The sequence below is a fragment of the Aulonocara stuartgranti genome, assembly GCF_965226115.1.
Source record: "Aulonocara stuartgranti genome assembly, chromosome: 9".
Classification (NCBI taxonomy): domain Eukaryota; kingdom Metazoa; phylum Chordata; class Actinopteri; order Cichliformes; family Cichlidae; genus Aulonocara; species Aulonocara stuartgranti.
The window spans coordinates 17,940,044-17,959,721 of NC_138960.1; the positions used below are offsets into that span (position 1 = coordinate 17,940,044).

The following is a 19,678-nucleotide window of genomic DNA, read 5'->3' on the forward strand; positions in this document are numbered from 1 at the left end:
GCTGAGTCTTTGATTTTATTTATTTTCTGCTGTGTTTTACTTGCATCTATTTGAAAGAGTGAGTGTAAACACAAAAAATCATTTTATTTTATGTGCTGGAATGTGCAGAAAGTAGGTTTAAATGTTAAACAAATTTCTTCCAGTCAGAGAATGTTGCATATGGGGGCGTGGTTAGGAAGCAATGGCGTAAGACGTTTTTTGAAAGAGCTCCGAACCAACCTATATTTTTTTATTCATATCCATCTGTTTTTTGAAACCTTTCTGTTGAGTCCTGACGTTTGTATATACTTTATAACAATGAAACCTAAAGCTTCAAAAGCCCGTGAAAAATCGGAGAAGATCAAGGTGAGTCAGCGAGTGTGGCTAACGAGCGCGCGCTAGCTGAGGAGCCAAGTGCAAATAGCCCCGTGACTTCCCAAGTAGCTAACCTGACGTCAGCCAACATAATGAGTGCAATTTCTAGATTGGAGACTTCGGTTGATAGCAAATTAACTGCTATTTCAACCATGATGAACGCTATGGAGACCACTCTTTCCACTGTAACTGGGAGGATACATGATATTGAGAAAGCTATAAACGGGCATGACGAGAGGATTGCCGTTTTAGAGGCGCTCTGTGACTCGCTCCAGAAAGGATACGATTTACATCACAAAAAATTGGATGACCTCGAGTTGCAGTCAAGATGACAGAATATCAGGATCCTTGGAGTTGCGGAGGGGATGGAGAAAGGAAACCCACTGGACTTAGCAGATTTAGCCAATTTACACAGAAGAAACTGGCGCTTCGATCCAACTCTGCTTAAAGATGAGACCTTTCATAAGAAATTGGAGAAGCACATTTTGGATTATGTTAATGATAATGATAAAGGTGATGTTAATGATGCAATTCTCTGGGAGAGTATGAAGGCGGTGTCACGGTCCGCTGTGACGGACCGAGTGGAGAATGCGTGTAATGGACCCAGGTGCGTACACAAGTGAACAGACGGGAGTGAGCTTTAACAGAAGGCGAGCCTTTATTATTAGATTAGATAGAACTTTATTAATCCCTCGGGTGGGTTCCTCTGGGAAATTCGATTATGGCTGAAAACAAGGTGTGCAAATACAGCAGGGATGGCGTGGCTAAACAAAAACCTAAACTGGGAACAAACTATGGTGAGGCTATGGCTTGGAAGACAACAGACCAGGCATGGAAACACGGAGGGTGGGAACACAGACGACGCGACACAGACTGTAAGAAACACAGAGACTAAATACACATGAGGGATGATCAGGGGAAGTGGCCACACATGGGAACGCAGCTGACACACATGAACTTAACGACAGGACAGGAGGAGTGAGCTGAATACACAGACAGTGAATGCAGGCCTTCAAAGTAAAACAGGAAACATGAGACATGAACCGGGGAGACGTAGTACAGGGGGAGGTGACATAACTGACAGCATGAACTTGACAGTACAAGACACACAGACATAAACACACGAAGGGCAAGGGAGACGTAATGCAAGGGTAACATAATTACAAAAAGGACTGGACTACCTTAAAGAACCTAAGCAAACAATAAACATCAAAATAGGTTAAGCATAACACACTGGGTCACACGACCCAGGACCATGACAGGCGGTAATTCAAGGCCACATTATTTCGTTCTCTGCAGCTAAACGTAAATCCCAGGAAATGGCTTTGAAGGATCTGGAGTCAAATATACAGCAACTAGAACAAACGTATCAATCCTCTCCCACAATAGAATTACTGGGCAAAATTACTAAATTGAAGTGTGAGTATAATTCTCTGCTTAGCAAACAAGTTTGCCTTCAAATCACTAAGTGTAAGCAAACATTGTTTGAATTGGGTGATAAGCCTCATAGGCTACTTGCAAGATTACTTAGAAAAACACAAGCATCACAAACTATACTATCAATCAATAACAAACATGGGTGGACCACTAGAAACCCTCAACAAATAAATGATTGTTTTGGAGATTTTTATCGTAATCTTTATAGCTATAAAAGTTCTGTGAGTCAGTCATTAATTGAGGACTTTCTGGAAAAGTGTAATCTCCCAAAATTAGATGATGAGGCAGTTGCAGATTTGGAGGCGGACTTCACATTAGATGAGATTAAGACAGCTATTCAACAGATGTCAAATAATAAGGCCCCTGGGCCAGATGGTTTCGGAGCAGAGTTTTATAAAGCTTACACCTCATTGCTAGCCCCTCTAATTTTGCGTATGTTTAACTATTCAAAATTGTCTGTCTCTTTGCCAAGTTCATTGCATCGTGGTGTAATCTCATTGATTCTTAAAAAAGATCGCGATCCTGTGTCTGTCTCGTCCTATCGGCCTATATCTCTCCTTTCTGTTGAGACCAAGATATTAACAAAAGTTTTATCAAACCGCCTCAAAGATCATATTGCTAAACTTATACATCCAGATCAAATAGGGTTTATCCCTAACCACTACATTTATTTTAGTTTGCGTAGCTTATTTAATCTCATATATAGTCCTGCTAGGTGTTCAGATGATTCTGTGGTAATAGCTTTGGATGCTGAACAAGCTTTTGATCAGGTCGAGTGGCCGTATTTGTTTACTGTATTATCCAAATTTGGATTTGGTGATTCTTTTATCAATTGGATTAGAATTTTGTACTTTTACAGGGCCTTACTAGATATATACAGTCCTTCATCTGATACTTTTAGGGAGCAGTGGCAGGAAGAACTGGGGGTGGATGTTACTGATGATGTTTGGCAAGAGTGCATTAAGAATATATATTCTAGCTCTATAAATGCTAGACATAATCTGATCCAATTCAAGGTTGTGTATAGGTTGCATTTTTCTCCCACTAAAGTGAAAAAAATATATAAGAACGTTTCAGCCCTCTGTGTTAAGTGTTCAAGTGATCGAAGAACTTTATCTCACCTTTTCTTTCAATGCCAAAAACTACAGCTTTTTTGGAATCATCGGTTTGATTTTCTGACCAAAGCCATTGGCAGGGAGGTCCCATGTATCCCCTTTGCAGCATCGCTCGGGGTGTCTGAACCAGGATGGGTAAGGGACAAGACAGAGACGCAGGTTGTGTCAATGACTACACTTGTGGCTAGAAAGCTGATACTTCTCTGCTGGTAGTCTGATAAACCTCCTACCTTTGAAATGTGGTTGAGAGAATTTGGAAATGTACTCCACCTGGAGAAAATTGAGTTTACCTTGTCTAACCGAGAGAGTGTTTTATAAGATTTGGCAACCAGTCATTAGCTTGAAGAATAAACTTAAGTGAAATGTACTCAGTTTTAACATTTATGTATGCTGTATTACCACCTTGTTGACTTGCTGTCCACCTTCTATTGTGTTCTCTTGAAGGTGATTGTTGTATACTGTTCAATTATAAAATCAATACAAAATATATTGAAAATTTTTTTTAAAAAGGTGGTGCAAATCAGCAGTGTGCAGACTGACAGTGAACAATTATGAGTTATGAGGTATATTACTGAAGTACATTATTGTTGTTGTTGTTGTTAAGTGCTTGTGCAATGATGTGTAGAGATATGTAGATATATATATTTCAGTTTGTATGTAAACTCTGGCCCTGTGCGGACTGAATAAAGTCTAAAATAAATTCAAAAATGTGACCCAAAAAAAAGAGAATGTTGCATATAATTTAATGTTTGCTTGATGCATAAAGTTAAAAGATCAAAACTAATAAAACAAGTTTTAAAAAGAGACTTTTTCATTTGATTACATTTTGTATGATGGATTATGCAGAAAAAGTAGAATTGGGCTGAAAGATCTATTGCTTTATTACCTATTTAGGGGATAAATAAAGTAACTAAGTAACTAATTATTTTTGAAAATAAGTCATCAGTAAAGTAACGGGATTACTTTTTTTGGGAAGTAATCAGTATTTAGTTACTGAATACTTTTTTCAAGTAACTTGACCAACACTGGACGTCACAGTACATGCGATTGATAAGTTGCTACAACAAGGTGGTGGTGCCCAGGACAGAGTTCACAAAGCAGCAGGTGAAATCATGGTGGCTGCGTCTATCTTTTAAGTACAGTCTATGCTGTTATAGACTTTTTTCTCCTAACCACACCTCAACCTTTATATTTAGGTTTCATTATTGTTGGTCTGCTGCTATTATTCACTTAACAAATTTTCTGCTGATGTGTCGGGTGGCTCTATATGTGTATTTATTTATTTTTTATTTAAAGTCTAATTTTGGCATTTTTCGAATTAGCTGAATTACACCACAGTAATTAGGCGCTCCACTTGGAAGTGCAGAAGTACCATTAAGTGCCCGTGTGGTGAATCACTGATCTACAGTATATTTAGTAAAAATCCTGAAATGTACTCGGCCAACTTTTTTTTTTTTTAAATTGAGTCACAAGCTAGGTGCAAGTCTCTGTGTAGGTTTGTTGTATAACGGTTTCTTTCTGAACAGTCATGCACTCCCATCCCTGTATGTACTGCATACATGTCCATGTGTGAGAAGGAGCAAGATCATGTGTGTGCTTGGTTTAACTGGTACAAAACGTGTGATTCATAGCTGACTCACACACTTGACTCCCACAGAGGCACACTTTTCACAACAACAGGCGAGCCAAACTCCCACAAACACCCTCTTTCTCTCTGTCATACGCACACGCGAGTAATAAAGCTAGATTTTGCACTGACTTCTGGGATGTTCAAGAGTCCTATAAAAGAGCCGGCCCTCCCAGTCGGGTTATGTGTCATCTGTTCCAAGGGCTCTAAAGCTTCGGTAACAATAAAAGCCAGACGAATGCTCGCTCTGTTCCCGGGATTTGTAAATTCAGGATGTTAAGAAGAAAAAAAAAGAAAAAGAGAAACAGCAGTTAAAAGTGAGTTTATTATCGGAAAGTTGCCCATTTGAATCCCAGTGTCATCTGGGAAGATTTTGCAATGGGGAAATAAACTAAAGAAATTCTTCCTGTAAATACAGTTTTGCTTCTTGTTGAACGCTGTTTGAATATTACATCTACTCCAAGTCCTCCCCATCACATCAGTCAGTAATTAGGCAAGATAAAAATAACTCCCCCATCCAAGAAAAAAGAAGAAAAACAAAACAAAACTCATGCATGAAAAGTCAGTGGAAGAATCCACGTGAAGCAAGGAGAATGGAACTTTGCTCTAGGCAATGCAAAGGCAAAGAAATTAGTCTATCTTTAGAAATGTAATAATCAATAAACAGAACACCAATCTGTGTCAAGCTGCATGGCAGTACACCCAGAAGCCTCTGACTTTCAGTTTCCATTTTATTAATAAAAAAGTTTCAACCAGAAAACTCAAATATTTTAATATAGTTTGGGCACAAATGCATCAACAGCAAATTCAAAACAACAGATTTGGCAAGAGAATGGATGGATGGATTTGGCATACAAAGAAGGACAGTTGTATCTTACTTTTACTGCTGGCATCACAGACAGGTTGGAGGTCCATTTAGCAAACATAATAATAAAGAGGAAGCCAAGAGGTCCAAAAACAGTTCGAAACTCACGGATCAGTCAAAACTCTGGCCTGACTGATGGGCTGAGAAAATAGGAAAGGTAACAAACATAAGCATGGCTGTATGTTAGGTGAGTAATTAGTGGATGGGGGGCACAGTTTGACAGAAGACTGGTAGGAAGAAAAATGGAGGAAGTAGAACAAGGTGAACAGTTTCAAAATTAAACAGGATTTTTTTTTACATTTATGAAGCCACTTCACAAGTTCGTCAATTTTGCCATCAAATGTGCTTTAATAAGCTTTCTCTCTGCAAGTTTCAAATCATCATGGCTTTATTAACAGCTCACTCCCATGTGGCCACAATAACATTATCTCTGCTCATTCTAGCCATGCTAGTTCACATTAGACATACTGTTCACACTACATATACTGTACGGTTTTTACTAAGTTAACTACCTTTAATTTAGCAAACTCCCACCGTAAGGGTGTGTTTTAACTGATGAAACTGTGTCGTACTCAGGCTCGGACATCTGATTGCTGCCTTTTATAAGTTTATTCCACAACCATAAACTAACACCAGTACAGTAACCGTGCCTTTACAGATGCCAGGTAATCAACTGAAAGACACAAAATAAAACAACCATACAACATTAACAAAGCAACACTATTAATGACAGTACAGTTTAGTAATAGTCATATTTATAGCTTTAACACGTTACTTGGTTAACACAGAAACTCACCAGCTCGGCTTCATCAGTCATAACAGCGATATCAATGAAAAGAAGATCCGGCAGGTAGGATCTATGAGCGGCCGTTAACACATACCATCCCAGACTTAGATAAATCACTCCGTCTTAAATAAATTTGTCATTTAAAGCAAATATGAGTCTGGCTGATAATAAATCACAACAAACAAATTGGCATGTTAGTAATATGGGAAAAAACCACACACCTCCCACTTGGGCTACGTGCCAGACTAAGTAGGCCACAATAACCAGTAGCAATAAACACTAATATAGAAAACAAAAAGTCTTATAACAGTGTTTTAAACAGGTTGGGCCTGGTCCCCACACCCAAGAGTCCCCAATCTGCAAGTATCTCCTGGGTACTCAGGGGGATGAACCACGTTCCTCCTGCTCCTCTACTGGCAGTAACACCACCAACCTCCTTACGTCCCTGTGGAGAATGGTGGAATGACATGGTTCCCTGTCCTTCCTTGCCTGAGACCAGTTGATGGGACGACTACAACAAATCCTTACTTTGACATCTCGAACAACACCTAGGTGATCCGGATCTGCCTCCTCCACGCGGCCCAGCTTGAAACGACCCCTAAGTGCGTTCTGATCTGCCACCCAGACAAGGTCCCCAACAGAAACATTTCTCGCCGGGGCATGCCATTTTTGCCGAACAAACAGGTGCGGCCCGGCCAACTGACTCCAGCGTCTCCAAAACTTGTCCACTTCCACCTGGACTGCACGTAGACGACTGAATGGGTAGGCAGGGAACTCAAAACCCATGTTGTCGCCCCTGGGCCCTGCCCGACCCAACAACAAAGAGTTTGGTGTCAACACATCTACAATTTCTTCCTGAATTTGAGCTCTGGCCCCGATAGGCCTCTCATTGGTGAGGTTGGCCGCCAAATAGAGGAGGGTTTGGAATTCCAGAGCAGTCAAGTTTCCCTCCTCACCAACGTTACTCAACGCCCTTTTCAACACGCGAACAGCTGCCTCTGCTGCTCCATTCCGGTGTGGGGAGTCCGCTGGACTAAACTCCCACATCCAGTCAGACCCAACTACGGCTGCCTTTCTTTGGATCTCGTCTTTGTCGATACCCGCAAGGAAATCATAGAGCTCCTTCAGCGCAGGTTTAGCTCCCACGAAATTGGTCCCCTGGTCAGACCAGAGTTTCTTGGGGTGACCCCTCAGGGCAGTAAACCGCTGGTATGCCTTCAGGAAGCCCTCAGTTGACAGATCTTCAACTATGTCTGCATGAACTGCTCTTGAGGCCATACAGCTAAAAACCACGCCCCAAACTTTCTTCTTCACTCGTCGTCTTACTAAGTCTCTGACAAAATATGGACCAAACAAGTCCAAAGTAGTGTACTCAAAAGGGGCTGCTGGCGTAGTACGTACGGGAGGAAGATCACTCATCACCTGAGTGCATAGCTTGGCCCTGCACTTTCTGCAACTTACGCACGAATCAATCACCTTCCGTACGATCCTGGGACCTTGAACTACCCAGCCCCTCTTCCTCATCCGAAGAAGGGTGGCAGAAACACCTTCGTGGTTGACACGATGGGCGTCCTCAGCGAGGAGAGAGCTTAACCGACACTTGTAGGGGATCAAAGGGACCCCGGACCTCTCCTCCTCAACGGATTGAATCCGACCATAGCACATCAAGAGCCCCGTTGTTTTATCCTTGCGCACAACCAGGCGGTTGAGCATCGTCGTAGGGAAAGTCACACCTGCTTGGGCGGCGAGGCATAAGTCCTGAAACGCCTCTACTCGCTCCTGAGCCGTGGGCACTGCCTCCCACTTTAATCCTACAGCAGTTCGACCCCTGCCAGATAACCAAAAGCGCAAGGCTCTGTGGACATAAGCTATGACCCCACAGAGCTTGGCTAGAGAATTGAACCGTGAAAGATCTACTTGATTTATCAAGGCTGAACCCCAGCACTCCTTGATCCTGCAGACATTAGAAGCAACAGAAGGAGACCCCTTAGTCTCAAAAGACGTAACCTTGTTGCTGAATGGTAAAAGCTCTGGACTTACTCGGCCGCCGACCACGGCTTTGACGCTATCAAAACCATCTGGAGTAGTCTGCGCCCTTTCCTGCGACCTTGTTAAGATGGCAGAAAAAGCCTTTCTTTGGAGTCGACTGACGACTTCTCTAGTCCCAGAGGCCACCTCTGCAGCTGACTTTATGGGCCATTCCTCTACTGGCTTGGTTAGGAACATGGGACCGGTCTGCCATGAAGAGCCCTCACCAAGCTGCTCAGGGGAACATCCTCTTGTGACCAGGTCAGCCACGTTGAACTGGCCAGGAAGCCACCACCAGTCGGTCACAGGCCCAGTCTTCTGTATCTCTCCCACTCGATTGGCAAAGAAGGTCTGGAACCCGTAACTCTCCCGTTGGATGGCACCTAACACAGTCTGACTGTCCAGAAAATGGTACCAACGATCTATTTCCAACCGACTGTACTTCAGAAAGTAACCTTTCAGGCGAGTGGCAAAAACAGCTCCACAAATCTCTGCCTTGACAGCATCTCCCTTTTGCTCAATTGGAGTCAATTTGGCCTTGGACTCCACGAGCCGGGTCTTAACCCCTCCAGATGTTTCCCAGCGCAGGTAGAGGACCGCTCCGTATGAGTCACAACTTCCATCAGAGAACGTGATCCCCCAGGGTTTACCCACCCAGCCGGATGGTGTAATACTCCTGGGAAAGGTGATGGTACTCAGCCGCGCGTACTCCTCAAAGAGCTTGATCGCTCTCCCACGTAGTTCACTAGACAGCGGCTTATCCCACGTATCCTTAGTCAGTATCCCGGCCTCCTGAAAGGCTCTTCTGACAAGAATAACACCTTTCTGCTTCAGGGGCGTCGCCAGACCAAGGGGGTCATAGAGCCCTGCTACCTGACTTAGAAGCATACGGCGGGTGAGGGGATTTGGCGTCTTCTCCCCTATGTTCTCCTCAGTGAGGTCTACTTGAGTACGCATCTTTTTCTTTCTTGCGGAGAAGTTAATAGCCACCATGAGGAAGAGCTTGTCTTCTTCCACGAGATAACCCACACCCAAGGCCTTGTTGTCCTCGGTCCGCAGCTGGTTGGGCAACATGATGGTTTCTGGTTCGGCAGGAACAGCACCTTGCCTCCCACTAAAGCCAGACCGCACCCAAGGCTTGAGGTAAAACCCACCATGCTTGAGAATGGTTTCAACCCCCTCAAGGATCTCGCTCAGTCTCTCAAGGTCGTTGTGGGACACAAGGATGTCATCCACGTAAGTATCCTCTTCAATGACACGTCTTTCTTCCACTCTGTTGACAAACTGTGGCAGAAGGGCAGTCTCTCGCATGGCAACCTGAGCGATACAACCTGCAGGCTTGTCACCCATGTTCACACGCACCACAGCATAATCCTTGATGTCCTCCTCCAGGGAATGCCTCCACAAGAAGCGGTGAACATGCACCTCTTGATCCTCCAGCCATACAGAGTTATACATTTTGGAGACATCCCCTATTGCCGCATGCTCTCCCTCCCGGAAATGGAGCAGCACTGCCCTAATGGGATTCAGGACATCTGGGCCTTTCATCAAGATGCTGTTCAAACTAACACCTCTGTACACCTGGCTGCTGTCCCAAACGAGCCTCACCGGCGTGGTGTTGGAGTGTGGGTTGGGCGCCATCAGATGGTTTATCCACCACACCGCTCCTTTCCACTCGTCCAACACCGTCTGGGAAAGCTGGATAGCGGCCCCCCTAGCCAGCATGTCGCACACCTGCTTAGCATAAGCTGCCTTCCATAGCGGATCTTTCTCGAGGCGCTTTTCTGACTTCAGGAAAGTCGCCTCCACAGCTTTGCGGTTGTTAGGCAGGGTCGCAGGGTCCTCTTTCCAGGGATATTTAGCATCCCAATGGGGTTTGTCACTATGATTGTCACTCAGCTTGAAGGTTAGACCTCCTCTGATGATCTCCAACTCTCTTTCATCAGCAAGTGACATTTCTTTCCCTCCAGGGGCGCACTTCCCGCAGCGGCACCCGCCACACATGGGATCACAGGCGGCACCAATACTGTCCCACTGCAGCCATTTGATGATCTCAGTGTTGGATGTAGCCGTGGTACCGACTTCTACGCCGTTCTTTGGTTTTGGGCAGCAGTTATGGAGGGCCACAACTCTCTGAGACTCCGCCCTCATGGAGCATGCAAAATGGGTCGATGAGAGTCGTGCAGTCACCTCCACATCTTCAAACAGATCTGGGTGTGCACCACTGATGTTTTTCCCCAACGGACCATCCCACAGAACCAAGTCACCGCACCTCATCATTCTCTGGGGGGCTAGACGACCCTCCCGGGTGCTGATGAGTAGCTCAATCTTTTCCGGGCGAATCAGTTCCCCGGGTTCGACGGAGCCTGGGAAAAACTTCTCCAGGCGCCCCGAGTCCACGACGTGACCCACATTGGCAATCTCTTCTAATCCATAGCAAACCATCTCATGGAGTCGCCATGTTCCCTTCTTTGTGGCTACTTTTATGCTCACCAGGTATCTCTTTGTCTCTACTTTTGCCTCCATGCCACCAACACCATGAACAACTAAGGTGATTGGTTCACCAGGCAGACCAAGCCTCTCCGCTGCCTCGTGGGTGATATAATTCGTGTCAGAGGCTAAATCGATGAGTGTTCCAATCCAGTCTCCCCTCTTGGTGGTGACGTCCAACAACATCATGAGGACCGGGAGCTCCTTCAGACAACTCTCATCTTCTGAGCCTCTGCCAGCCCACAACTTTGAAGTTACTTTGTTTGTGCAAGCCCTTCGAACAGCCTCCAGCTGCTCCGGGGACAGACCTAGGCCAGCAAACACAGCCTCTTGCTCTTCCGTCGGGCCTCGGGGTTCTCTCCTTTTATCCCCTTTTATCCCTTGCCTAGCTGCATCTTTCCTAGTTGGGATCTTAAGACACAGGAAGAAATGGTGATCCGATGAGGCATCACCCCTTCTGCATCCTTCATTACGACACAGAAAGTTTTTACTACACGGGTCATCACTCCCATGAGAGTCCAGACACCTGGGACATACTTTTGTCTTTTTCACGTAAACTCTCCGCTCTGACGGGTTGGCCTTTTTAAACGTCTTACAGCGGTATAAACGCCCTGTGTGACCCTCTTCGCCACACAAACAGCAAGGATTCTGTGACAGCTCACCTCTCGTCTCGCTCGCAGTAGTCTTGGTGAACGAACGTCTCTCTATCCTCCGATCAGGCCTCTCTTTTGGTTTCTCGCGGGGGCTCGGATCGGCTGCCCTGGCAGTATTAGACTGTCTGATGGATTGCAACTGCTCCAGTTGCACCAGAACTGTCTTCTGATCTTTCAGGAACTGCCATAGCTTATCAAACCGGTTCTGTGGACTGACATCATTGACAGGATCACATCGGTACAAAAGCCACCTTTCTTTCATACTGTCCGGCAGCTTACTCTCAAGTGACCGGATCACTAACTGATTTTTTATGGCATCTTCACAACCTAGGTCTATTAAGTCCAACAGCGCCCTCTCTACAGCTTGGATCAACTGTAAAACCTCTCTGGGTTTGTTGTTGCGCACGCCCGGTAACTCCTGTAGCTCAAGTACAATGTCATCTGCTATCTGTGATACGTCACCATAACAGTCCTCTAAAACTCGGAAAACCTCACTCGCTGTACGGCAGTGAGACAGCCTAAGTTCACATTTTACTGGATCAGCAATACTGTCCATCAGGTGGAAGAGCCTGCACTCCGGGGAACCTGTGGGTTCCGCTAACGCTTGGAGGATCCCCCAGTTACTCTTCCAGCGCCAGTAGCTTCTCCTGTCCCCAAAGAACTTTGGTAGGCTCAGGGGTGCGAGTGCGATCCTTGTTCCGAGTGATCCTTGAGAGACGGTAGACGTGCTCTGTCCTGCCCCAGCGCCATTGGGTCTCACACCATGCACTCCTCGAAGCTGCTGTGGCGTGCCTGAGAGGCCAGGGTTGAACACAGGACTCCCCAGACCTTGGTATAGTGGTCCCTGTGGTGGCGCTTGAAGGGCTGCAATGGAAGGACTTGCAGCTCGTGCTCCATCGGGGCCACCTTCATCAATAACCTGGTTACTACTGCCCACTGCGGCACTTTGGCATGCAGCAGGGTGCACGTCAGCATCTAGCGCACCACTGGCACGCGCTGGGCCATCATCTCCACCGGTCGCAGCGGGCCCACTGGGCTTGCTAGTGCTGGTCGTCACTCCACCGTCAGCGCCACCTTCATCACTGCTTTCACCTTCACTGCTAGTCCTGCTTCTAAGGTCGCCACACCCAGATCTCCTTCTTCCATCTAGGGTGGTAGCCAGCATCACCATAGCCACTCTCCTCCTTTCCTTGAACTCTTTGAGACAAGCTCGCATAACGTTCACTTCTTTCTCTGGAACATAACGATCCCACTTATGCACAAACTCACTCAGAGCTTCCTCTCGGCCTTCCACAGCAGGGAGCATTGAATCAAACTGATCCTGTTTTATTTGACCCGTTTTGAGCGCTTCCACCTGGCTAATCATATCTTTTAGGTCAACTCTTAGACTGTCAAACTGACCTGATGCACAACGAGACCATGACGCTTCCTTTAGCTTCATTTCTGTGGTCTGGTATTTTGAGCGGCAGTCCTGCAGCTTCTTCTCCACCTCAGCTATTTCTGCTGCAAGCCCACTTGCATCTTCTTCTTCCATAGCAGCGATGTAATCAAAACTGCTATCACAAACCTCACTATAACTGTCTTTGAGTGTCCTACTTTCACACATGAGGTCATGTTCAGTCAGAAGGTCAATGTTAAAGGCAATGGAATTGGCTTTCCTAGTAAAAACTGCTTGCGCAGAGGACCGCCTTTTCTTTAATTCTTCTCGGGATGCCATACTGACTTTTCCTTCTTGTTTATTACCGGCGTTATTCCTTTGCCCTCAACAAAGATGGCGGCGACCCACTTCCGGTCGCTTAGCGGCTAGTAACTGAATTAAAAGTTCGTTTTCGGCGGCCGGCTTATCCTATGCCAGCGCCCTAATAGTCCCAGCAAAGAAATCCACACACAGTCTCTCACGTACGAGGGCTTGACGGTGTTTTGAGAACGAAGTCACGTCGATCGGCCGTGTCGATCGGCCGCGACGATCGGCCGGGCTCCGTCTAATTGCTGGATTCTCCGTAGTCGACACAGGCCCTCCTCCACTTCTCCGTCGCGGGGGGTGGCTAAGTGTTGATTACTGTACGGTTTTTACTAAGTTAACTACCTTTAATTTAGCAAACTCCCACCGTAAGGGTGTGTTTTAACTGATGAAACTGTGTCGTACTCAGGCTCGGACATCTGATTGCTGCCTTTTATAAGTTTATTCCACAACCATAAACTAACACCAGTACAGTAACCGTGCCTTTACAGATGCCAGGTAATCAACTGAAAGACACAAAATAAAACAACCATACAACATTAACAAAGCAACACTATTAATGACAGTACAGTTTAGTAATAGTCATATTTATAGCTTTAACACGTTACTTGGTTAACACAGAAACTCACCAGCTCGGCTTCATCAGTCATAACAGCGATATCAATGAAAAGAAGATCCGGCAGGTAGGATCTATGAGCGGCCGTTAACACATACCATCCCAGACTTAGATAAATCACTCCGTCTTAAATAAATTTGTCATTTAAAGCAAATATGAGTCTGGCTGATAATAAATCACAACAAACAAATTGGCATGTTAGTAATATGGGAAAAAACCACACATATACTAACTAGTACATCTTTACAATGATAAAAAGTAGACAGAGCTCCCACCACACAGCTAAAACTGTCATAAATCCCTTTTTTGTTTTAGCACTTCTTCTTATTTAGAAACATCAGGACCAGCTCATCATCATTTGTTGTCAACTCCATTTTATTTCGCAGTCCATTTTTTGAGGATTTTCCACACAAATGTAACACTTTCGGTGTCTACATACGTTAAAATACAAATCACTATGTGAACATTTCTGAATTTTGTGTTGCTTTTTTGTATCACGATTGGTCTGTGATGGCCTTTAGAAGGCATATTCCTTCATTGCCCAAAGTTTTATGAAGACTCCTCCTTCATAAAAAGAAAAAGTAAATCTTTGATTTTAGGCAGCGGTAGACAGAAGAGAGTGACTCATTTATAGCTGGAAACCACTGCTTTCACCAGCTGCTGTGTATCTACCTACTGTAGCTATTAAAGCTAGCATTAACTCCACTGGTTCTCCCTGGCTGCCTTTTTTGTCTCCAGCAAATCCTTTTTAAAAGACAACTAGCAAAAGTTTTTTTAAATATGAAACCTGTTTCTATTTTTTCATTCTATTTGTTTTTATTTATTTATTTTTATCCATAATGGAAAGGCTGAAACTATATAACACAGGGCAGTGAAGTCTCCGTTAACGGTCCATGTAGAGCACTATTACAAGCCTCTATCTCCATCTGCCAGTTATTCGATTTAAAACTATTGTAATGCAATTGTACCAAAGTGTTTGCATAAATTAGTAGCTATTTAAAAAAGGGGGCTTTTTAAATGTCACATTTTGATTTTATTTTTCTAATTTGTTATGTTAATATTGTGCTTGATTGAGTTAAGAAATCATTTAGCAAAACATTAATTGATGCAGTGAATGTCACTGAGCATTACCGCTGCTTCAGTACATGCCCTGAACCAGAGCTGATTCGTGCCGTTGCAAATTTCAGAAGCTTGCTTGAACTTTTCAGCCTCTGAGAGAACAAAACAGTTGAAATGATTTCCCCGAGAGCCGCATATTCACTCTGGATTTATTTTTTCTGATGTAAGCTCAGTACTCGTGAGCCTCACCTTAAGCCGAGACATATCAAGCCCACAGACCCAAAATCCACTGATCCTAAAGGCTGTGACTATCACTCTGGCAGCTTTCTCTCATGCCAAGTGGTGTCATCAGATGTGCTCGCATGCTGTCACGCCAATTTCACTGCTGATTTCCAAGTCTAGCGACCAAATTCATGCAAGGGAAATGAGGTGAAATTCTCCCCATCTCAGTGTGTGACCAGATGATAACATAACACGACGTGGGCAAAGATTCCCAGCATTCCCATCAATGTGGCGAAAGTGCTCACGTTACTGTTGAAGTGCACCACTCCCATATTGTTTTAGTATCTGTCGTGCCAATGCTGCACTGTTGCCAAGTCAACAATACCCAGACCTTTTGGCCCCTTTGGCATATGTGATCTGTACATGTTACTGTACACACACACACATACACACACACAGAAGCACGCTATCATGTTTCCCTCTGTCGCCACAGACACACCCGAGAGACCCGGCATGAACTGAATACCACACTAAGGCATGGCATGTGTGTGTGTGTTGCTGCAAATGTCCGAGGACTCGGGTGGAGCCTTCTGTTCAGAACGGGTGTGCTCGTCTGTCAGCTGTTGTGCACAGACGGTCTGAGACGAACAAGTTACCATCCTCCCACACGCTCACACACACACACACACACTCAGACGCACATATAAAAACATGCCATATGCACATGACCAACCAATAACCCATCCAACAACGTGCCTCCAAGAACTGACACAGTGCATCATGTAAATACATTTTTGCTGCCATTTCAATAAGCATTTTATTGCCACATGAGTCAATGGTCTCCCTGACCTGCTTTTTGTGCATCAAACAGACATGATGAATAACAATTATTACTAATATTAGTTATCATTAGTCATTTCTCAAAGTGCATTTGAAAGGCGGGCTGTGTTTTGTGATCTGAGTTTGAGAAAACAGGGAGCGATGATGCATCTTGGCATTAAAGCAGGGGAAAAAAGGCTTGAAGAAGCTGGAAACGGTCAATAGGTCAAATTTAAAGGTCATTCAGTAGGTACTTAAGGATTCTCATGTTTGAGTTTTTTATAATGGCCTGTTTGGAAGATTGATGTTGGCATTTTTGATGCTAATCTAAGGTCACGACTTCAAATTTTGAAAAGACCTTCACTGCTAGAACAGCTTAACATGTAGAACAATATGTACAAAAAATATGTAAGACAGAAAAGGAAGTGAGTCCCTAAAACTAACTTGTTTCATCATCTCAAACGGAAGCATTTTTTTTTTTATTATACTTCTATATAGGATTGTATCTTTATGGAAATATAGTACGTTCCCTATATAGAGCTTCCGTAGCAATCAACAGGGAATATTTGCCAAAAGTTTCTGTCATCAAATTAAGTGCATTAAATATTAAATAGCTTCATTCCATAACCATGATGTCATCTGACAAAACAACTATAACTGCAGGTTAAAAATTTTGCCTATATTTACATATAAACTCATCACTTATATAGAAAGTTACAAGTAACAGATGGTATTTCTTACTTCTTCTTACTATGTGTGGAAATAAACCACAAGAGCCATGTTGCACGTGTGCAAAAAACATCATTCACCTGAGCTGCTGCTTGTTACTCTGCTGCTCGTGCACTCTGCCTAAGCTGAAGCAGAGTTCACAAATCTTCTTCTCCTTTAAAAGTACTGATAGTTTTTTTTTTACTACTTTCGTTTTAACATTTATAATTTTTCCTAATCAAAAATGTAAATTAGCGTGTGAACAGCAGCCTACCAAGACTGAGTCAGACACATTGATGATACCCTTACAATCCTCATAATCCTTATAAACCTAACACTAGGCCTTGGCGTAGCCCCCACTTTCTGAAACAAGTCTTTCCACATCCATTTAAAGCTACTTCCTTCTGATTTGCTGCCCCTTCTCAGTGGAAGGTTCAAACAGTCTGGGCTGTTGAACATAAATGAAATTGTGACCATGTTTAATATGAGCATCCACCATTGTGACAGAAAAAAGAAAAGCACAATAGTTCCAATTTAATTACAGTTACAGCTGGTTTGGGGTACAGGGGTCTCGAGGGTGAGAAGGGTTAAGACAATTCTTCTTCTCGACCATCAGCGAGTCATTTGTGTTCTGCTCCAGACCTCATTTCTGCTCTGTAAGGTGCGGGGTTAGTGAACCATCACCATTGCAGTCCACTGTAACTGCTGTGAAACCATGCTGAACATGTCAGAGGTGCAAACTGCAGACGTTTTACAAGCTCCTTTATTGCCTCGCTCTAAAACAGAGATTTTGGGTGGAGTGAGAGTTTAATGATAAAACCCTCACTTCTGTTTTAGAGCCCCATAAATCACCGCAAAGCTCGGCTGTGAGCCGTGTTTAGTGTTAAAACATTGACAGCTACCATATGATAGAAGAGTTGATTAACACTAAAGTTAAGAATTATAACCCACTTTAATTTATCAATGACTTAACAAATTGGATGGACCAATTTAAAAAGTCCTGTATGACCTTCATATATTTTTTTGTATTTTAGCCAAAGTGATCAGTTTCTACAAAGCACTTGTCCCTATTGCACCAAAGTTGGCCATTAATTCAAATTAAATTAGTTATTCACATATTAAAGTGATTAATGGACTGGTCTTTAGCGTGGTCTCCTCCTGGCATGTGGTTTTGGGGAAGCTGGGCCAGTATTATTCATGCATTCAGAACCTAAACAAGTTATTTCATGAGAATTAAATGAAAAGTTGAACAAATTATTATTGGTGCAGACAACCTGAGCCTAAAGGGACAGTAACTTTAGAAACACCAAAGCTGTAACTTGTTTACCCTTCATGTTTAGAAGCGATTAAATGATCATACAGCAAAACAGAATTTGGAATACGTCACAATGTCTGCAACGAGCTGCAGCCAAAATAAGCCGTCACACTGTGTGGGATCTGGGAAATGCACAGTAGCCATTTCTTTTTGTGTGCAAGAGAGTTTTACAATGCTCACACAGGCCCCTGGGTACAGACCTAATCAGCCCGGCTACTGAATTATGCATGACGATAATCTCTAGTCTGATCACTCCAAGGTATCACCAGCACTCTTATAAACAAAACGTAATTACATTTTTGGATAAACACTCAGGCTTAAAGTTTTGCGCTTGTGTTTAACTTGTGTCTTTTTTTTCTTAAAGATGCTGTTCTGTTGCTCTGTATTCACCGATCTCATTTTAATAGCTCTAAAGTCGACAGGAATTACATCTTTAAAGTTACAACCAGTCTGCAAGAAACAGTGATGTATGTGATTAGTGTGCATGTGGTGCATTGCAAAAGCTCTGCGTGGGTCATAATTAGCAGCCAAAGATGCAGATTTGTTTAACCCAAGGTGCAACGCTTCTTGATTCAACAAAAAGAAACAAAACTTATTTATTAAGGAGCTACTGTCAAAATAAGAGCCTGTGAAATGTTTGCATTAGCATTATAGCTATGTTCAATAGTGAGATAGACAGCATTTTACTGCTTGTTCACACCAAACAAAGTGAAGCCAAAATATCCTAAAAGCACGCACTGTTCCTTTGTGATTTTTGGTACATCATCTGCAACCAGAGTCAGCAGTAACCCTGCGGGTGGTGACGTGATATCGAGCTCGCACCTCCTGCCTGGGCCAAAATGTGAGCACACACAGAGATGCACAAAACAATGACACAGAGGGACGTGATGCTGCTGAAATGCTGCAAAGTTGGTTAAAAATATGTCTCTGAGACAAGAGCTAGAGCTAGAACTATCTAGTGTGTCAAACACAGATCTACTGTATATGCATATTTGCTACCTGATATGTGCCGATATGCAAACTTTCCTCCACAGAACACAGTGGCAACAAAATCCTTTGCGTAACTTAGATAACCAAACGGAGATAGCGCTATTTCTAAGTGTCCCCATTAGTAGGAAGACTCCATATCACATCTGAGTAAATAGTGACACTGAGTCAAGCAGTGACTTCAGAATAAGCTGCAAATGAGTTAGTGAAATAGATTGTTTGTTACATAGGAGCATTTTGGGAATTGTCCCCGGAAAGTCTTTAGGAATCACATTTTTTTTTAAATACAGGTGATTGGTTGAACAAGATGACTGCCACAAGTTACATCCACTGGATAACTTCAACCAGTCCTATGAGCCATATGCGGAGAGCACAGACTGTATATAAGAGATGGATAAATATAACAGTTCTGAAAAGTGAGATATTTGCCAAAGAGCCTTGGCTCATCTGTTATTAGCATGAGAACTGAAAAGCCTGATGGTTGTAGGTGCAAATGATTTCCTGTATCTCTTTATTTTACAGCGAAGAGAGGGAATCTTCCAGTACTGATGTCTTTTGTTCCAGTGGTTGATGTTACAGTGGCTTAAGCTGTATTTTATATTATCCATGAATCAAAGCAGAAACACCCCTCAGTTCCTCAGAAAACACTTTCTGATGAATTCGTAATCTCAAAAGCTAGTTTGGTATTCATTTTGGAAATTGTTGACCCCATTAGATGCAAAAAGGAGGATATAGTAATATAGTAGGGTGGGACAAGTTAACAAGTTGCTACCATTGGAGCGGTTTGCCTGTGTTTCTCAGACAGATTCACCCATCACTCTTCAAACACCCAGATGGCAAAGCTTGAAGCTTCAG

At 43.6% G+C, this 19,678-nt stretch overlaps 1 protein-coding gene across 4 annotated transcripts in view; it reads right to left on the reverse strand.

Annotated features, from left to right (window-relative positions):
• The window catches only part of cnksr2a (connector enhancer of kinase suppressor of Ras 2a), a 121,392-nt gene that overhangs the window by 100,144 nt on the left and 1,570 nt on the right, over positions 1 to 19,678 (reverse strand). The window lies entirely within an intron of this gene.